Consider the following 20606-nt stretch of genomic DNA (forward strand, 5'->3'; position numbering starts at 1 on the left):
GCCTCACACAAGCTGGAGAAGCACTCTACCACTGAGCTACATCCCCAGTCTCTGATCTCCTATTTCTACAGAGATTGCTTCTCCTTCACAGCCTTTGCTAGGCAACGATTCCTAAGTAGAATTTAATATCATCACTTTCTCTTCCATCTCCTCTTCCTTATGCTGTTAATTTCTAGATATGGTTTTCCATTTTTAAGGTGACCAAGCTTCCATTTAATGTATGTTTGCTTAGTAGGGACAAATGGGTAGTTTAAAGGGACAATATTAAGGAACTAATAAGACCATTGATATTTGAAATTTGGAAAATTCCGCCTCACATTCCAATATGACCAGGTATGGTGAGGAAGTTTCGGTCCAAAATGAATGACAACTTTCTAACAATCAGAGCCGTGTGGAAGACGCTGAAGAGTCACTGTGTGTGTGTGTGTGTGTGTGTGTGTGTGTGTGTGTGTGAGAGAGAGAGAGAGAGAGAGAGAGAGAGAGAGAGAGAGAGAGAGAGAGAGAGGCTAGAAGCTTTAAAGTTCCTGCCAACTGGGAGAATCTGATTCTTGACAGCAGAGCTTCCCAGAGGCTTGACCTGTGGAAAGACAGATTTTGGAGTAAATTACATTAATCACTCTGAGGAAAAATCCCAAAGGTGAGTTTCAAGCAATCTTTGAACAACAGCAGCATCTATATGACAACTGTACAACTTAACAGCGTTCAAAAGGATCAAGATGCATACATATATAAACATACATATATATTTTCTTTATCACACAATTCCTGGCTCATAACTCCCTCCCCAAGATGGGTTATAAAATTCTGATCTTCTCCTGCCTTTAACTGGCTACAAAGAAATTCTCTGATTTCCTCATTCCAGAGGGTCCTGCCCCATCCCTCTAGGAAGGACTCCTGAAGAATCGAATCAGATCTTGCTGGGTTTCCCCCACCCAATCTATTAGCAGTCATGCCTGTGCAATGGAGTCTCCATAAGTCCCCCCAAAGTACAGAGTTTAGAGAACTTCCAGAGAGATAAAGACATGGAAGTTCCTGGAAGCTGGCATGTCTAGAGGAGGCTTGGAAACTCTGCAGCCTTCCCCCCATTACTTCACCCTATGCCTCTCTCTATGAGAAGTCTTTGTCATTTCCTTTATAGTAAACTGGTAAATGTAATTATTGTCCTGAGTTCTGTGAACCCCGGGAGAGGGTTGTGTGTACCCTGATTTATAGCCAAACATTCAGAAGCACAGGTAAAACAACCTGGGGCATGCAGTTGGCATCTGAAGTGGGTGGGGAGGCTCTGGGCATGATGGAGCACACTCACAATCCTACTACTGGGAGGCTGAGGCAGGAGGATTGCAAGTTTAAGGTCAGTCTCAGCAACTTAGCATGACCCCATCAGAAAGAGGGAGAGAGGAAGGGAAAGAGGAGTGGATGGGCATTTCTGGGGGCTGAACTCTCAATCGGTGGGGTTTGATGCTGTTCAAAGTAGGTAGAATTAGAGGCCAGCCAGCTGGTGTCTGCTGCAGAATTGCTTGCTGGCTGGTGGGGAGACGTCCCCACAACTTTGAGGAGTCAGAGAAATTTTCTGTGTTGACTGTGGTGTGAGGACAGAAGGAAAACAGTTTTTCTGGCTGTTTTTCCTAGAAACACAGACCTGCTCAGAACAGGAAGCTGCCTGGGAGCTTATGTGGCAGGTAAAATAGAGAAAGGAGAGTATTCAGACAGCCCCACAGAAGGACTCAGTTTACACTGGAATTAACTGTTTTGCTGGAAGCCGTGTTCAGTTGTCAGACAGCCCTTCGGTTAGAAAGTTCTTTCCTAAGATCTCTTTGCAGCTCTTTCCCTCTGGTATCATATCCAACCCATCTGCAGTCCTGCTGGATCCATTTTCAAAACACATCCTGAACTGCCCTCTTTCCCCACCCCACCACTACCAGGCCCACCAACCTCCCAGCTGTTCTCCCGGCTCTGCCCCATGCCTCCCTACAGCCTGTTCTCCCCAAAGCCAGGGCAACCATATATTTCGAACTTAGCTCGCATTAGATCTTTCTCTGTTTAAAACCCAGTAACCTCTCTTATGGCTCCTATCTCACTCAGAGTAAGATCCCGAAAGATCCATGGCCCTAATTAGGGCCGGCATCAGGACCCCTGCTGTTCCCTGGTCTCCTCTCCTCTCTGCAATCTCCCTGCTACACACAGTGGCTTCCTGCGGATTTCTGAGTGCACCCAGCGCATCCTGCCCGGAGTCCTTTCCTGGTCTTATCTCACAGTCCGCGACCCTCTTCATCCTCACTTCTTCACTCTCTATTCAGGTGTCACCTCTTTAGAGAGCATTCCTCTGGGATTCCTCTCCTCTAAGACTTAGCTCCTCTTTCACCCAATTCCATTACGATTTCCTTACCCTGGTTGGCTGGGGTTTTTTGTTTTGTTTTGTCTTGTTTTAAGGGTGTTGTAAATTTTGCTGATGGTTTGAGACCAATAAATTTGGGTTGGGGATAGAGTCACAGTGAGGTTAGGGAAAATCACAGCACAGAAAACAACTTAGAAATGGATAGTAAATATTCACTTCTTTAAAACACATAGGGAATTCAGCTACTGTGAGCTTATCATTGGCTGCTGGGTCTCCTGTCTTTACTTGAGGGTTTTCCTACCCTCTTACAGGTATCCCATAACTACCCTCAGATTATCCTAAAAAACTCAAACAGAGGCCTATCTTCTTGGTTTGTTTTGTTTTAATTAATCAATTTTATTGAAATCAACATACATTTAGAAATCTTGAACACCACTTAAAAATTCCTCTTTACATTCTTTTTCATTATGAAAGACCCCCAGAGAGTAAACATTATCCTGACTTATAACATCACAAGTTATTTATGTTAAAGGAATTATTTATTAAATACTATTTTGGTGTCTAACATCTTTTCCTTAACAATGTTTGTGAGATCCAACTACATCATGTGATAGATTTCCCTTTTCATTGCTGCATAATATTCTGTTACATGACAATATTATAATTCATTAATCTATTTTACTGATGAACATTCTTGTTGCTTCTGGTTTTGAATCATCATGAATGATTTTCTGTATAATAATATTGTATATGTTCTTTGGTGTGTATGTGCTTAAATTTCTGTTGAGCCAAATATAGTAGTAGAATTACTGGGATATGGCCAAAGAATTTTCCAAAGAGGTCATACCAATTTATATTTTTACCAGCATAAAATGAGAGTTTTTATTTATCCACCTCCTTACCAAGATGTGGCATAATCTTCTTTAAATTATTACTCTAATGGGTGTGAAGTGATATCTTACTGCAGTTTTAATTTGCATTTTCCTAATGACCAGTGAAATTGAGTATTTTTATATATTTATTGTCTATTTGGATAGTTTCTTTAGTGAAGTGCCTATCCATATCTTCTTTCCCTACTCTGTAAACAATTAGGTGATCTCTCCTTTTCTTATCAATATGAAGTGTTCTTTCTATACTCTAGGGGAAGGTTCCTTGTTAACTATAGATACCACAAATATATTTTCCAATTCTTTGTTTACCTTTCACTATCTTAATCATGCCTTTACATAAACTGAAGTCCCTATTTTTAATTTTCACATACATCTTTAGGATCAGCTTGTCAATGCATGCATACACAAGTGTGCGTACACACACACACACACACACACACACTCTCATAATACACCACTTACTAAATTTTAGGAGAATCTGTAGATAAATTTTGGAGAAACAAACAGCCTTGTAATCATTAGATCTTCATTTTGGCAAACATGGCATAACCTTCCATTTAAGTATTCTCTAATTTCTCTCACTAGTGACTTCCATTTTCCTCTGTAGAAGTCTTGTCCATATTTTGCTAGATTTATTTCTAGGCAGTTGGTGCTTTGGAATGCAATTATATGTGGCATCATTTTCGAATTTCACGGTTAATTGGTCATTGCTTGTGCCTTGATGTATTTTTCTTCTTGGAAGACGCTATCACCTTACTGTTTGATAGATAAATAAGAGCTGACTTAGTTGATTCTAAAGATTAAGGAAGCCCATTTTCTCCAAAATCCATCTATAGAGCCAATGTTATTCTCCCCAAAGTTAGTGGTGTGTGTGTATGTGTGCGTATGTGTATATGCACACAAGCTGATTATAAAGAAACATACGGAAATTTGCAAAGGGCCAAGGGGAGCCAAGATAACCCTAAAGAAGAATAAAGTTAGAGAATGTTGTTCTATATCAAGAACTTACTTGGTGTATTTATGCGTTATTGTTTCTCTCTCTTGTAAGAATGCAAACTCTGAGAAGTTTTTGTCCCTTTTGGTCACGTCTTTATCTCCAGTGCCTAAAACAGTTCCTGGAACATAATAGGCACCATCAATATTTATTGATTTGAATTGACTTATACTGAGCTGAAATCTACTTGTTGCAAATCCCACTTTCTCCCTCTAAAACAATAGAGAATTAGTCTCCTTCGTGGTACAGGAGGTGGCTCTTGATCTTCCTCCCTTCCCAAAGTCAGCGCTGCAGTTCCTCACCAGGTAGGACTCACAGAATGGCTGCCCAGGGCTCTCCACCAACGAGGTGTGAAAAGTGAAGCACTTCTTACTCCTCAGCTCACTTTGCAGCTTCTGTCCCAGCTTAATTCAGTCTGTATCTCTTTTCTACTGCTCTTTCTGAGGCAAGCTTGTCCACTTTGCCTTTCTTTCTTTCTTTCTTTCTTTCTTTCTTTCTTTCTTTCTTTCTTTCTTTCTTTCTTTCTTTCTTTCTTTCTTCTTTCTTTCTTTTCTTCTTTCTTTCTTTCTTTCTTTCTTCCTCCTTTTCTTCTAAAATATTTTTAGTTATAGATGGATACAATATTTTCATTTTTTAAATTTATTTTTACGTGGTACTGAGGATTGAACCCAGTGCCTCACATATGCCAGGCAAGTGCTCTACCACTGAGCCACAACCCCAGCCCCAAATCAGTACCAACCTTATTTGGTTTTCGTTTCTTTGGTGTGTGTGTGTGCGTGTGTGTGCGTGTGTGTGTGTGTGTGTGTGTGTGTGTGTTGAATTCATTTGTTGGCCCTCATTTAAGAATAGGTGAGTATTTGTCTTCTTTATCCATTCTTTACAGCTTCTTAGTGTTACATACAGGGAATATTAGATCATGTTTTCAAAATTTTATCCTTCATTAGAATGAAATTCCCTGATAGTCTTTATTATTTCTCCATATACCTCCAGACTTTTTTTTTTTAAAGCAAGTCATTGTATTCGATTTGCATTCAAAATCGACATGTATTCCAAAATGTTTATTTAGTCTGCTGCATTTTAATTAGGAGAGTCCTAGTATCACTGAATCTCAAACAAGCTTTAGAAAACATCATTCATGCACCTGAATAAAAATGACAGGGAATATTAATATGGTAACCATACAACAGCCCAGCTAATTGTTTTTTTTCTAACACTGTATTTTATTGCCAGTGGTCACAGTGTGAAGTTGTGGAATTTTTTTTTATTTTTACAGACTGCATTTTGATTCATTGTACACAATGGGGTACAACTTTTCATTTCTCTGGTTGTACACGATGTAGAGTCACACCTCTCGTGTACTCATACGTGTACATAGGGTAGTGATGTTTGTCTCATTCCACCATCTTTCCTTCCCCCGGCCCCTCCCCTCCCCTCATTTCCCTCTACACAGTCCGCCCTTCCTCCATTCTTTCCTTACCCCCACTCCTGTTATGTATCATCATCCACTTATCAGGGAAAACATTTGGTCTTTGGTTTTTGGGGATTGGCTTATTTCACTTAGCATGATATTCTTTCTTTTTTGATGTCAACACTTCCCTTTTCTGTCGGAAGGACATTTTGCTTAAGTGAGAAGAAAGAAGTTAAGATAAATCTAAAATAGTTTTGCCTTTGTTGTCACCAGTAAATAACTGACTAGGCATTGAGTGGAAGAAATTCAGCTTTCCTCTCTTTGCCTGGACCCAACAGAGATCCCTCCCTCGGGCTTGCTAGGGTTAGGGTTGTCACCACCCATGTTTACTGGGCACTATTGTCCTTCCTCTCCTTTCCCTAGTCTTTCATGTCTCAGCATGGATAGCCTGTTAGAAATTAGTCTTGAAGGAGCTATTCCTTTCCTTTTCCACAGATAAAAGAATCTCACTGGGTGTATGTGAGGGAGACTATATGCATGAAAGTATTAGAGAAAACACATAATGAAGTCCTATATTTAGCTGAATTGGCAAAATCTGAGGAGAGAATTTACAAGTTTAGACATCTCTCTGGAGCCTCGGGCTTTTGATTCCATGATATTTCCCCTTCCCAACTCCAGTTGTGCTATCGAATGCAGCCTCTTAGGGATGGCTGGGGCTGGGCTACGTGTGCCACGGGGGATGTGCCCCTCTCCTGATTTCTGCTTCCCTTTCCTCCCTCAGATTCCCTCTTTGTTTCCATGTTTTCTCCCATGACTCCTCCTCTTCCAGCTTGGAGAAGGAGGACAAGTTGGAGGAGCTCCCAGGGACTGGAGAAGAGATGGAGTGGAGCCAAAAGAAGCAATTTGCAAGTGTTCGTCATCTGACTTTATGGTGGCAACAAAGGAGAGCTAGGACATAACTTTTTAAAGGCCCCTAAAGGAAAATAAAAGTGAAAAACGAAAACCTGATTAAGCAACAGAGTACAGGAAATAGAAAAATAATACCAAACAATAAAATAGTAAATGGAGAATATAAAAGAATATAACTGGAATAGAGCCAGCATGCCATTAATTGTAATAAATAATGAAAAGGCAGGAAATCTCAAATGTGAAGAAATCTAGCCATATGTTTTTTATTAAAGGCCCACAAATATGAAAATGACACAAGGAGATTTAAAATCAGACAACCATTATGGAAAGCAGTGTGGAGATTCCTCAGAAAACTTGGAATGGAACCACCATTTCACCCAGCTATCCCACTCCTTGTTTATACTCAAAAGATTTAAAATCAGTATACTACAGTGACACAGTCATATCAGTGTTTATAGCAGTTCAATTCACAATAACTAAACTATGGAACCAACCTAGGTGTCCTCGGATAAAGAAATTGTGGATAAAGAAATTGAATGGATAAAGAAATTGTGGTATTTATACACAATGGAATATTACTCAGCCTTAAAGAAGAATGAAATGATGGCATTTGTTGGCAAATGGATGAAACTAGAGAATATCATGCTAAGCAAAATAAGTCAATCCCAGAGAATCAAGGGCAGAATGTTTTCTCTGATATGCCAATGCTATTTCACAATAAGGAGGGGAGGGAGGTGTTACTTTAGATTAGAATAGAGTTACTTTAGATTAGGTAGTATGGAGTGAAGGGAGGGGAAGGGGTATAGGGGTAGGAAGGATAGTAGAGTGAAACCGACATCATTACCTCATATACATATATGACTGCATGACCAGTATGATCTAACATGTATAATTGGAAAAATGAGAAATCGTACTCCATTTATGTATGATTTGTCAAAATGCATAAATGTGTTCTACTGTCATGTATAACTAATTAAAACAAATGCAAAATAAATAAATACATATAATTTCAAACAAATACTTGATAAATACTTATAAAAAGAAAGATGTATTAATAACAGACAAAGTTGAATTCAAGGCTAAAAGTATTACATGGGAAAAAAAATACAATACATCAAGAATTCTTGAACAAAGACCTAAATCAACGTGTGACAGGGCTGGGCTGTAGCTCAGTGGAGGTGTACCTGCCTAGCACATGTGAGGCCCTGGGTTCAATCCTCAGGACTGCATAAACGTAAATAAAATAAAAAGTATCATGTCCACCTACAACTAAAAAGTATTCATGACAGCCACGTGAACACGTGACAGCCACGAACACAAAGCTAACAAAATACAAAGAGTTAACCTCGAAATAGGCCTTGCGTGTAGTTTTACAAACCCATGCCTAAAAATGAAACTGTAACTTCAGAAATTTTTCTCTAAGTGAACTTAAGTTCTGTTTCAGGGCTCACGCTGCATGGTGGCAGAGACGTCATCTCATTCAGTTCAGGGGAATCTTAGTTCACTCAGGTTTTCCACATTCAGGTTACGCACCTGCCAAACCCCTGGAGCTGAGTTGGTGCTGGGGGGCCGTCTTCTTCTGTCCACGCTAACATCTGCTGGCTGCTTGCTCCTGGCAGGGCTCTGAGCCCTGGTCCATGCAAACCACCTGGACAGGGTCCTTCTTGAACTTGTTTCAATGCCTCTCCAGGCTCAACTCTCGATGACATCTCTGTCCCTCTTGGGAAAGTTGGGAAAACTCCACAATACTGTGTGGAATAGCTGCCAGGCAGGTAATGCAGCCAACACTATCTATTGCTCTCTGTTCTCCATTCCAAACCTCTGGGTTCCCCTCTGCCTCCTGGACGGGATAAGGAGGCTTCTTCCAATGCTACTCACCTATCTTCTATAAGGATGGGGGCAAAACAAGCCCCTGCCGGAACTTCTGGCCTTACCGTTAAATTGTTAATTAGATCTTGCCTCCCCACTCTCCTACCCACTGAGAGATCAATTTCACTGTTTCCCCTTTTGGAGCTCAATTCTGATTCCTCCCAGAAAGATTTACTATTGATACAAAGGGATCATCTGTCCCCAGATTCATATACAAATTCAAAGTGATCTCAATGAAAAAAATGTTTATGAAGTAATGCTCTTCACGATGATTCTACTAACTTTGTTTTTTAAATTATTTATTTATTTTTTAATTTTTACAGACTGCATTTTGATTGTCTTCTGCATGTTGTGTAAAGTGAAACCATATCTTTTATTATGTGATCTCCATTTGCAGTAAAAGAACTTCAAAAACAAACAAAAAAAGATGATTCTAAAGTGTATCTGGAGAAGTACATGCACAAGAATGACCAATGAAATTTTAAAACAAGAAAAATATTGGGTGATTTGTTTCACTAGAGCAAAATTTGCTATGAAACTAGTAACTAGAGAGTGTAAAACTAGATCCAGGATGGCTATGGATTATTTCATGATAAATGGACAATTGCTAATCTTTTTTGGAAAAAAATTCCACTTCATAACAGATATGAAGCTAGATTCCATATGGCTTAAATAACTACATATAGAAAAAAAAACTGTTATAACAAAACTTCAGAGAATATTTTCAAAATCTTGGATTGAGTAAAAACTTCCTAAACTACATAAAAAATCTAGATGCCAAAAGGGAAAGACAGATGGACCCACTATACACAGAATAAAATTTTCTGTACAAAGAAAACAAGACAGGAAGGAAATATTTATAATATACATAAAAAGCAATATATTTAGCATAAGCAATAGGTTATAACAGAGGACTTCTACAAATCAATAAATAAAATATGAACCCTTAAGAGAATAAAGGGAAAGATATACAAACAGGCAATTCATAGATGAAAAATACAAATAGTTAATAATATGAAAAGACTTTTGGCTTCTCTAGAAATTGTGGAAAATATAAAATAAAATAATCATAAGATATTTTGGACATCAGATTGACAAATTATTTTAAGTATGATAATACTCATAGTTGGAGACAGTGTGGAGAAATAAATATTTTTATGCATGTTTGATGAAGTTTATATGGTGGCTAAATGGAAAGCAATTTGACATTGTCTGCTAAAAACTCAAATATACATACTCTGTCTTAGTGAGTTAGTAATTTAACCTGTAAGAGTGTGACCTCTAAAAAACTTCAGTCATAGAAGTCAAATTTTCACTGTTTGCAAATTATCTTGCAAGATAAATTCAAAAGAAAAATTAGTACAACCACTATGGAAATCGGTATGGAGGTTCCTCAAAAGACTAGGCATGAAGCTGGGTGCAGTGGTGCATGCCTGTAACCCCAGGAGTTTGGGAGGCTGAGGCAGGAGGATCACGAGTTCAAAGCCAGCGTTAGCAATGGTGAGGTGCTAAGCAACTCGGTGAGACCCCATCTCTAAATAAAATACAAAATATGGCTGGGGATGTGGGTCAGTGGTTGAGTGCCCCTGAGTTCAATCCCTGTTACCAAAAAAAAAAAAAAAAAGAGAGAGAGAGAGACTAGGTGTGGAACCACCATATGACTCAGCTATACCACTCCTCCGTATTTCTCCTAAAGAATTAAAGTCATCATACTATAGAGATACATGCATACCCTTGTTCATAGCAGCAAAATTCACAATAGCCCAACTATAGAACCAGCCTAAGTGTCCATCAACAGATGAATGAATAAAGAAAACATGGTATGTATACACAATGGAGTTTTATTCAGTAATAAAGAATGAAATTATGGGAGTTGGTGTTGAGGCTCAGTGGTAGAACTTGCCTAGCATGTGTGAGGCACTAGGTTCAATTCTTGGCACTGCATATAAATAAATAAAACAAAGTTATGATGTCCATCTACAGCTAAAAATATTTTTTAAAAAAGAATAAAATTATGATAGGAATAGGAAAAATAGTGGAATGAATCTAACACAACTTTCCTATGTAACTATATGAATACACCACAGTGAATGTCCACATCATGTACAATCACAAAACTGGAATCTCAATTAGAATAAGATGTACTCCATGTTTGTGTAAATATGTCAAAATATATACTACTGTCATGTGAATCTAAAAAGAACAAATTTTTAAAAAGAATGAAATTATGTCATTTGCAGGAAAATGAATGGAACTTGAGAACATTAAGTTAAGCAAAATAAGCCAAACTCAGAAAGTCAAGGGTCATATGTTTTCTCTTATACATAGAAACTAGAGAGGAAAAAGGAAAAGGAAATTGGCAGGGGATGGGGAGTGGTGGTGGAGTAGAGTAGAGGAAGGGGGCCAGAAGGAGGAGGAGAGGAGGGTACAGGAGAATACTGGTAAATGATCTTGGCCTAACTATATTGTTATATTGTGTGCACGTACAAATACGTAACAACAAATCTCAGCATTAGATACACTATGATGCAACAATAAAAAATACAGGGGAAAAACCCATTTAGTCCTAAGAACATCTCCCTCCAGAGAATAAGTGGTTATTTAATAGAGAATTTCCTTTGTCCAGAGAAACTGGGATTCCCATTAGGGCTGCTGGAAGTGGAAACCAGTTTATCAATATTTATTAAAAGTTCAAAAACTTGGAGGCTGGGGTTGTGGCTCAGTGGTAGAGCACTTGCCTAGCATGTGTGAGGCACTGGGTTTGATTCTCAGCACCACACATAAATACATACATAAAATAAAGGTCCATCAACAACTAAAATGATATTAAAAAAAAAGTTCAAAAACTCTATATCTTCTGACCTGGTAAATTCCATTGCTGGTAATGCTGGTAATTTTTTTTCTTTTTTATTTGTTTTTATTTTTTAATTTTTGTTTGTTCTAATTAGTTACACATGGCAGTAAAATGCATTTTACACATCATACATAAATGGAGTATAACTTCCCATTCTTCTAGTTGTACATGATGTAGAATTACACTGGTTGTGTAGGCATATATGCACATAGGGTAATAATGTCTGATTCACTCTACTATCCTTCCTACCTCCAAACCTCCTCCTCTCCCTTCACTCCACTCTGTCTAATCCAAAGTCCCTCTATTCTTCCCTAGCTGCCTCCTCCTTATTGTGAATTAGCATCTGCATTTCAGAGAAAACATTCTGCCCTTGATTCTAGGGGATTGGCTTATTTCGCTTAGCAGGATATTCTCCAGTTCCACCAATTTACTGACAAATGCCATCATTTCATTCTTTTTTAAGGCTAATATTCCATTGTGTATGTATACCACGATTTCTTTATCCATTCATCTGTTCAGGGGCACCGAGGTTGGTTCCATAGTTTAGCTATTGTGAATTGAGCAGCTATGAACATTGATGTGGCTGTATCTCTGTAGTATGCTGATTTTAAGCCCTTTGGGTATAAACCAAGGAGTGGGCCAGCTGGGTCAAATGGTGGTTCCACTCCAAGTTTTCTGAGGAATCTCCATACTGCTTTCCGGAGTGGTTTCACCAGTTTGCAGTCCCACCACCATTGCCAGTAATTTATTATGAGGAAATAATACTAACTATGATTAAAAAAAAAAAAAAACACAACTTCCTGCTTAAAGATGTTCATAGCATCATTATCCTTAATAGTTTAAAGAAAGTTGAATTTATTTAAAAGTCTGATAGAATGTTAAATAAATCATGGCAAATTGTCTCTATAGACTATTTTGACACCACTGAAAATGATATTTATGAAGATAATGCATTATTAACATAGAAAGTGCTTCTGAGATTGTATTTTGCAAAAGAAGCCAGGGTACTAGGTTATACATGAAGTATTGTTGCAAATGTATTGAGCAAATACTCATTGAACTGAAATGTCTGCCACTTGGAAGGCCGCTTTCCATGTAACAGCACCAAGGCTGTCTGCCGCTGTCTGTCTGCTGCTGTCTGTCTGCTACCGGAAATCTCTAGAGTCTGCTGTCTCTGGGTTTGCCTTCTCTGCAGGCAGCCTTCCTCTCTAATGTTTCCTGGCTTCTACTATTTCTTTCAGCACCTTTAACTGCTCCCCTTTCTCTCCTGTCTCTCACTTTACACAGGCACCATCCTTCTTCCTTCATTCCCCAAGTTTTCAGGAATACGAGGTGGTTGATATACAGTCATGCACCACATAGGGAAGTTGAGGTCAAGACTCACTGCCGGAAGTAAGATTATAATGGAGCTGAAAAACTTCCTGTCACCTACTATTTATACTATACCTATTCTATGTTCAGAAATGTTTATATACACAAATGCCTATAGTAAGTAGGTGATTGTCTACAACATTCGGTACAGTAACATACTGTATAGGTTTATAGCTTAGGAACAATAGACTATTCCATACAGCCTGGGTGTACAGCGAGCAACACCATCAGGTTTAAGTACTGGACGCTCTATGATGTTTGCACAGTGACAAAATCACCTAGGTGCATTTCTCAGTCCTGTCGTTAAGCGGTGCATGACTACACTAGACTCTTACTGAGCATTTATGAATATGAGGAGTGGGGCAGGGAGTGGGTGGAGGTTTGGAAATAACTCTGAAAAAGAGGATCAAAATGTACGTGCATTACTATTGCTGACTAGTTCTCTCTCCTCAGTGGGCTTCTGATGCAGTTGTCAAAATGGTAATGCTTTTTCCCCTCTCAGTGAAAAGAGTTTTATGCCATCTTTTAAAAAAAAATATTATTTAGTTGTAGATGGATACAATAACTTTATTTTATTTGTCTGTTTGTATGTGATGCTGAGGATCGAACCCAGAGTGCTCTACCACTGAGCTGCACCCCCAGCCCTATATGCCATCTTTTTTTAAAAAAAAAATTGTTTTTATATATATTTTTAGTTGTTGATGGACTTTTATTTTATTCATTTATATTGGGTGCTGAGAATTGAACCCAGTGCTTCACACATGCTAGGCAAGCGCTTTACCACTGAGCCACAAACCCTGCCCACCAGTATGCCACCTTTATACTGAGGAAATACCGGTAGTTTGATTCACTTGTGCCCATGTGGTTGGCAGGGCTCCCAAAGGCTGTGTACTCTGAGGTTGGGCCTGGTTTGGGCCAGAAGGCTTTGGGCTGTCTGCTGTAGCCAGGCAGGCCTCCAGTTGGCCATCCTGGGTTAGAGGTAACCTTCTGTGACTAAATGGGGCTCCCTGCTGAGCCTGTTTCCACAGGCAAGACAGGAAATCAAATTCTCCAGCCTTAGCCTCCTGCTGTCCCAGAACCACATTAGACAAAATAAAACAAAATTATGCTTCCTGCAAATGGTGCTGCCCTCATATCCATGTGGTGGAAGAACGATGAGTCATGTGACTCCATGCCCTGGTCAGCAGTGCCCACAGGCCCAAGGATAGGGCAGGAAATGACCCTGAGCTGCCCACCACAGTTTGCTGCTGGAGAGGAAAGTGGACAGTGTCTTTAGGATATTTAAAGAAACAATCTTATTAAGCTCCTTTTAATAAGCATGACTTCCTTATTCATCAGGATAATGCAGTCTGGGATTAGAGAACCTAGTCTTCAGCTTTCAGGATATAAACTATTATTATTATTATTTTTCATTTTACCCCACAGCTGTGAACTCAGGATTAACCTTTCTATTATCACAGTATTCACCTTAACAGTGATGTAAGAAACTCATATCTGGGTTCTTTCTTTCTTTCTTTCATCTTAACTCTTTGTTTTTAAAGTTGTTGATGGCTGATTACTATGAAAACTACAGTTTTATAAGTTTCAAACTTCCTTTCCAAATTGTTGCTCTGGTAGTCTTGAGGTAAAAAAATTTTTTATAGACCCTATTTTTCTTTGTGGTAGAAAGTCAAATTCCTTGAATTTTAGATGATCTGTGGACTGAGTTTATCAAAAATTTCATGTTTTCTAGAATGAATTTTACCCTTGCAGGCAGAGAAACCTACAGAATATCCTTCTTCCCAGAGAATCCCTTTTTACTCCCTGTCACATACTGTCTTGAGACTGAGTGCATTTCATCATGAGCCCAGCAACAGAGTTCACCAGCAAAGCTAAAGTGACCACTGTCCACTCAGGGTAGTAGCCAGATAAGGTGGCAGGCAGGCCATGATATCATCTGACAGCTACTTACTTGGCATTTTGCATTTGGGGGAGGAGAAGCAGATAACAGAAAAAAAATGATAGTTTTATTGGGAAAGTCAAAATATTAGAGATGATTTGAGACTGAGTTGTGGGGCAGAGCTCTGTTTGGGGAAGAGAGCTCTGGATTTGGTTGTAAGACCTGGCACCAGTCAGTGCCTAGCTGGGTAAAGCTAATGCCATGCAACCTTAGGTGTTGGGCAGCTGGTGAAGGCTCTATGGTTGGCTTGAATTTTCCTTTTAGTTAAACTTGATCAAGAAATTTTCATAAGCGTTCTCAGTATTTTTAATCTATTTATTTAAATAACAAATATTCAAGTTGCTGTTTGCCTAGGAAGGTGGAAGATAAATAGGGCCAGGTTAATGGAGGAACTCCTTTCCTTTCTGTGCTTGGAGGCTTCAGCTGGACTTAGATTTCTTAATGCCTTTTAGTCCAGGGTTAGTATTTGCAAAACATATCCCGGCCCTCTGAGAGAATCTGTGGGCCACAGTGACCAGTCACCCATTTCTCTTGGTGTTAAGAGCACTCTCACTGCTTTGGCTAATCAAACAATGAAAGATTTATTGACCATTTGTGCTAAGCAGTAAGCTGGGTGCCAAAAATAATAAATCATAAAATTATAATGCCTATCATATAATAAGCACTCAGACTCTAGAAGGTTCGTTACTGTTTGCATAGTACACATGAGGAAACTGAGACTGGATGAATGAGCTTAAACAACCTGCCTGCAATCATGCAGCAGGTGCAACAGATATTTGGCTGCAGATGCCAGGTCTCCAGCCTGAGTGAGACAGTGGGAAGCCCTTTCTTGCCATTTTAGGGGTTCTTTTAAGATCATGAACCCTTGAGGGTATGATGGTTTATTTACCAGATGATGGTGAGAGGGGAAAAGTGGATTCATTGATTCAATATTCTATTTTTTTCAAATATCTAGGTTTGGTTTTCTGACAAGAACTCTCTATTACCGTGAGGCCCTTTCTCAAGGGATAGGAGGTGTTTACGTGTCACTATTCCAGACAGTTCTCAAAATGTACTTTTATTTACTTCTCTATCTGTTTGTTCATCTAAGCACAGAATATTTTATCTGAATCAGGTTCATCTGACAACTCCAGAGTGATTTTTCCACCCCTAGGTGCTCCAAATCCCTTACGTTAGGAATTTTATTTTTCTGTCACCTGTTGGTTGGCTCAGTTTTCTCCGAACTTGGTTTCTCAGAGCCAGAGTGACCCACACCATGCTAAGTCAGCAGCCACCCCAGAGACAAGGAATGGGGTCAAACCTGGACCTGTCCCTGTTCGGGATGATGACTCAGAGAAGAAAGGTGTCAGACTAGCAGTGTGTTGGTGGCCAAGGTGTACAAGCCCCAGGGATCAGGCAATTAGAAGACAGCAAGAGGAATGCTGTCCCGGAGGTGCGCTGGGCAGCACCCACGTCTCTCACACACTCTGCCCGCTCCTCTCACACTTCCTGTGGTATGCAGTGGGTCTACACATCTGCCTACTTGTTCTATGAATGTGTGTTCCACAGACTCCACGAGCTCCGTGAGGGCCAGGCTCTCGTCTCCTTTACCCACTGCTGCATATCAAGGGGTAGTACTGTGCCTGGCCCTGGGGAAGTACTCTATGAGTGTACTTGAGTAAGTTAATGAGTAGAATACATTCATTCAACCACCCAGGGATTTGTTATCTCACAAGATGTGTACTGCATACTATAGGGTGGATGGTAATAATCAGGAGCAGAGAGAGTCAGGAAGGGGTTTATAGGCAACAGCAGCCTTTGGCAGCTTCTGACTTCTGTGCAAAAAAATGTGTGTTCTCTAGACAGAGCCTTTTCCAATAAGATACTTAAAGAAGGACTGGGGTTGTGGCTCAGTGGTAGAGTGCTTGCCTGGCATGTGTGATTCATTCTCAACACCACATTTAAATATATAGATAAAATAAAGGTACTAAAAAAAATTTTTTTTAAACATGCTCTCATTTTAGGGCCAGAAATTTAAAAAAAAAAAAAAGATACTAAAAGGAAGTAAAAGATTGATAATTTGAATACACTGAAATGAAAAACCTTAGTATGTTACATGGTGCTCCAAAGTTAAATGACAAAACAAACCAAAACAAAGCAATGAAAACATGTATAATAGGCAAATGATTTGTATCATATATATGTATGAAATAATTCTCACGAGTTAGTAAGTGAAAGACAAACGAATTACTAGAAAAGTGGGAGGGAGAGGTAACATCAATGGTTACTGGAAATGAATTTAAAAAGCTTCACTAACAATCAGGGAACAGCAGATTCAAACAAGAAGATGGTATTTTCATCCTTGGGTTATAAAAATATTAAAAGATTGATAATGTCCAGCATTGCTGAGGACCTGAGAAAACAGATATGGTCATACTGCTTGGAGAAGGGTAAATTGGTGCAACCTTTTGGAGGGTGCTATAGTTTGAATCTTAAGTGTCCCCCAAATGCCCATATTGGGGTACTGGAACCTTTAAGAAGTATGTGGTGGAAGGTCTTCTCACTATTTGGGGAATGTCCTTGGAGAGACCCTGGCCCCTCTCATTCCTCCATTTTTTGCTCCTGGTCATGAGTTTGCTCCACCACGCTCTCCCTGCCATGATGCTGCCTCACCCAGGCCACAGCAATGGGACCAATCAACCATGAACTGAAGCCATCAATCTTTCCTCTTTATAAGTTGATTATCTCAGGTATTTCCCCTCATAACACAGAGGGAAATTTGGAAGTACCATTAAAAAAAAAATCAAAATTCCACCTGGTAATTCTGCTTCTCAAAACCTAATGGCATAACTAAAAAGAAAAAGAAATCTACTAAAGGTAGAGAAATGCTTGCTTGTGTGCCAAAAAAAAGCATATACAAGGATTGTCATCAAAAATGTTTGTATTAGTAAACCAACTAGTATTCATCAGTGGAGGAATAAAGTAGAATGAAGTGGATTTATAGGTATTGACATGGCTTGAAATCCAGAATGCACTGTTGAGTGGGGGAAAAGGCAAATAGAAACTGTGCAATTTTTATGTAAAAAATTTGTACAAAACAGCACTATACACAATATACTATATACTTTGCATATCTACCTACATACAAATGCCAGAAATCATGAAATAGTACACTCACTAAATTGCCAACTGTGATTATGACTGGAAAGGAGACAAGGATTGAGGATGGTTGTCAAAGGACTTTCAATTTCTCTGTAATGTTTCATCTTTTTTCAAGAAAACTTTCATGCATTAATTATGGTATTAAATGATTTTTAAAATATGTACCTCTCTTCCACAAGTATTCTATTGGCCTATGTCCATGCGGAGGTGGGATGTCTGCATATGGAAGCAACAGTTTTGACCAGAGTCCTCCACTTTTTAAGAGGATGACAATTTTACTTCCTTTGTTTGGTTGAATATCCAAATGTATTCCAAATTTTATGAGAAAATAGAGCCATGACTTCTGCATGAATCATGGTTGAAAGTTTAATTTTGAGAGATAATGTTCATAGAACACTGCACAGAAGACATGCAAACTATTCTGCAGGTAGTTTAGATTTTATTCATAGTTCTAGTTTGACTGTCAAGAGCCCTTAATTTCTGGATCACATTATTTTCACCTATGTAAAATTGTTTCCGTTTGTGTCATTGTTCTCTATTGAGGTCATAGACTTCATGATTATATTTACTACCAGGATATTATTGATGATACTACCTGATATACCTCATGATATTCCCTTTTTACAATCTTAGGAAACTTTTTCATGTGTCTGTACTAAAATTAAATCTTGCTCCTCCAGAACAATTGGTTTAAAATCTTTTACCCGGTCATGTTTTTTACTTTTCTTTATTGGCTTTTGAAGCGCAGGTTCATATTGCAGCCTTCCTCTAGCACCCAAATTGTTTTTATTTGCATGAATATTGTGGATTTTTACTTTGATTCCATTTTATTTTGCCTGATTTAATTTCCTTTCATTTCAGTTTCTTCACCTATGGGAAAAGATGTTGTAAAATATTTTAAGACATATTTTTATAAGCCACCAAATCTTTTGGCAGTTTAAAAAACAAATGAAAGCCTAAAAATGAATAAAATAAAATCTATCTCTTCTGTTGGAACCACAAGAATCATGTAAAAATTCCCAGGCTGCCACTGGACAAATGAACAATGTGAATAGAAACCAATATGACAAAATTTCACAGGTCTCCCCATTTCATTTTCACCTGCATATCCTGAGTATGAGTTTTGGTTTCTACTGGAAATAACCTAAATTCAATAAGTGATGTCCTTCCTCAGAAACAGTTTCAAGGAAAAAAGTGGTCCAATCCCTGGAGAAGCAAGATGGTAGGTGTAGTGGGTTGAATAGAGGCCTCCAAAAACTTATGGGCAAGTCTGAACCCAAGAACCTATGAATGTGATGTTTGGAAAAAGAGTTTTTTTGCAAAATACAATTAAGAGATGAAATCTTTAGGAGATGGGATCATTTTGGATTTTCTGTGGTGAGCCTTAATTCTAACGGCAGATGTCCTTAAGAGTGAAGGAAGAGAAGACAGACACAGAGGAAAAGGCCACATGAAGGTAGAGGGAGAAATTGGATCAATGCAGCCAAAAACCAAGGAATATCTGGGGCCACCAAGATCTGAAAGAGACAGGAAGGATTGTCCTGTAGACACTTAGGGAAAGTGTGAGCTGGCTGCTATAGACTTATGGCCTTCAGAACTGTGGGAGAAAGTATCCATTGTACCAAGCTACCACTTTTGTGAATTTTAATAAAGTGATATGGAAAATGTGGCATTTCTATATATACTGAAGGGTTTAACTTACTTTTCAGATTTAAATAAAGATATTATTTTAATATGGGCTGATTTGTCTTTTCCTCAAGAGTCCTGAAGATTTTTCCTTGCAAGTATAAAGAAATAAATTGAGTCTTTTAGGAAGTTTCTCAGCAAGCTGAAGCTAATATTGGGGTTTTTTTGTTTTTTGTTTTTATTACCAGGGATTAAACCCAAGGGCACTTGACCACTAAGCCATATCCCCAGGCCTCTTTATATTTTATTTTGAGACAGGTTGTTAAGTTGCTTAGGGCCTCGCTAAATTGTTGAGGCTGACTGACAATCCTCCTGCCTCAGCCTCCCAAGCACTGGGGTTACAGGTATGTGCCATGGTGCCTGGCTAATATTGGGTTTTATGATCTCGGATGTTATATTCCCTATCAGAAATTGTCACAGAAACCTTGCTCTTGGAGAAATACACAGGCTAACCGATAAGAGTATATGGCTAATTCAGAAATCATAACAGACATAAATAGTAGGTAAAACAACATATTCAAAATATGTAGTTGAAGAATTTACCTTAGGGAAAAGGAAGACCAAAAATGATCTATCTCAAGTGGATTTGCAGCTTGAGTTCATGTCCCTTGGGTCATCCATATACCTGTGGCCATGAACTTGAATCAAGTTATTTTTAGTAAAAAAAAAAAAAAAAAAAATCCTTTCTAGAGAAAGAGATTTTCATTTTAGGTCATAAATAGCTCTACAAATTCAAGGACAATGAGTATCGCAAAGTCAAAGAAAACCGTGTCCAACAAGAAACAAGGCATATAGAAACAAATGCACAACGATTTTGGATATTGATATTAGCTTTCACAGTGATAAAATAACTGTTTGAAACATCTTGCGATAGGCTGAATGCTTGCTCCCCACTCCCAGATTCACATGTTGAGTCGTAATCTCCAGTGTGATAGCATTTAGAGGGGGCCCTTTTGGAGGTGATTAGGCCCTGAGGGCAGCATCCTCATGAATGGGATTAGGTTCTTGTATAAGGGACTCATCAACAGAAAAATGATAAAGAAAACATGGACCAGACTTGCCTGGTTGGAGAGTTCTACCATATTCACAGAATGGAAGACGTGACAGTGTGAAAAGATGCCAATTCAGTAAAATGGATTAATAGATTTAACACAAAAGCAGCCAAAATTCAAAAAGATCTATTTGTGATATGCGGATGATAAATATGTGT

This window comes from Sciurus carolinensis, chromosome 9, assembly GCF_902686445.1.
Source record: "Sciurus carolinensis chromosome 9, mSciCar1.2, whole genome shotgun sequence".
Lineage (NCBI taxonomy): Eukaryota > Metazoa > Chordata > Mammalia > Rodentia > Sciuridae > Sciurus > Sciurus carolinensis.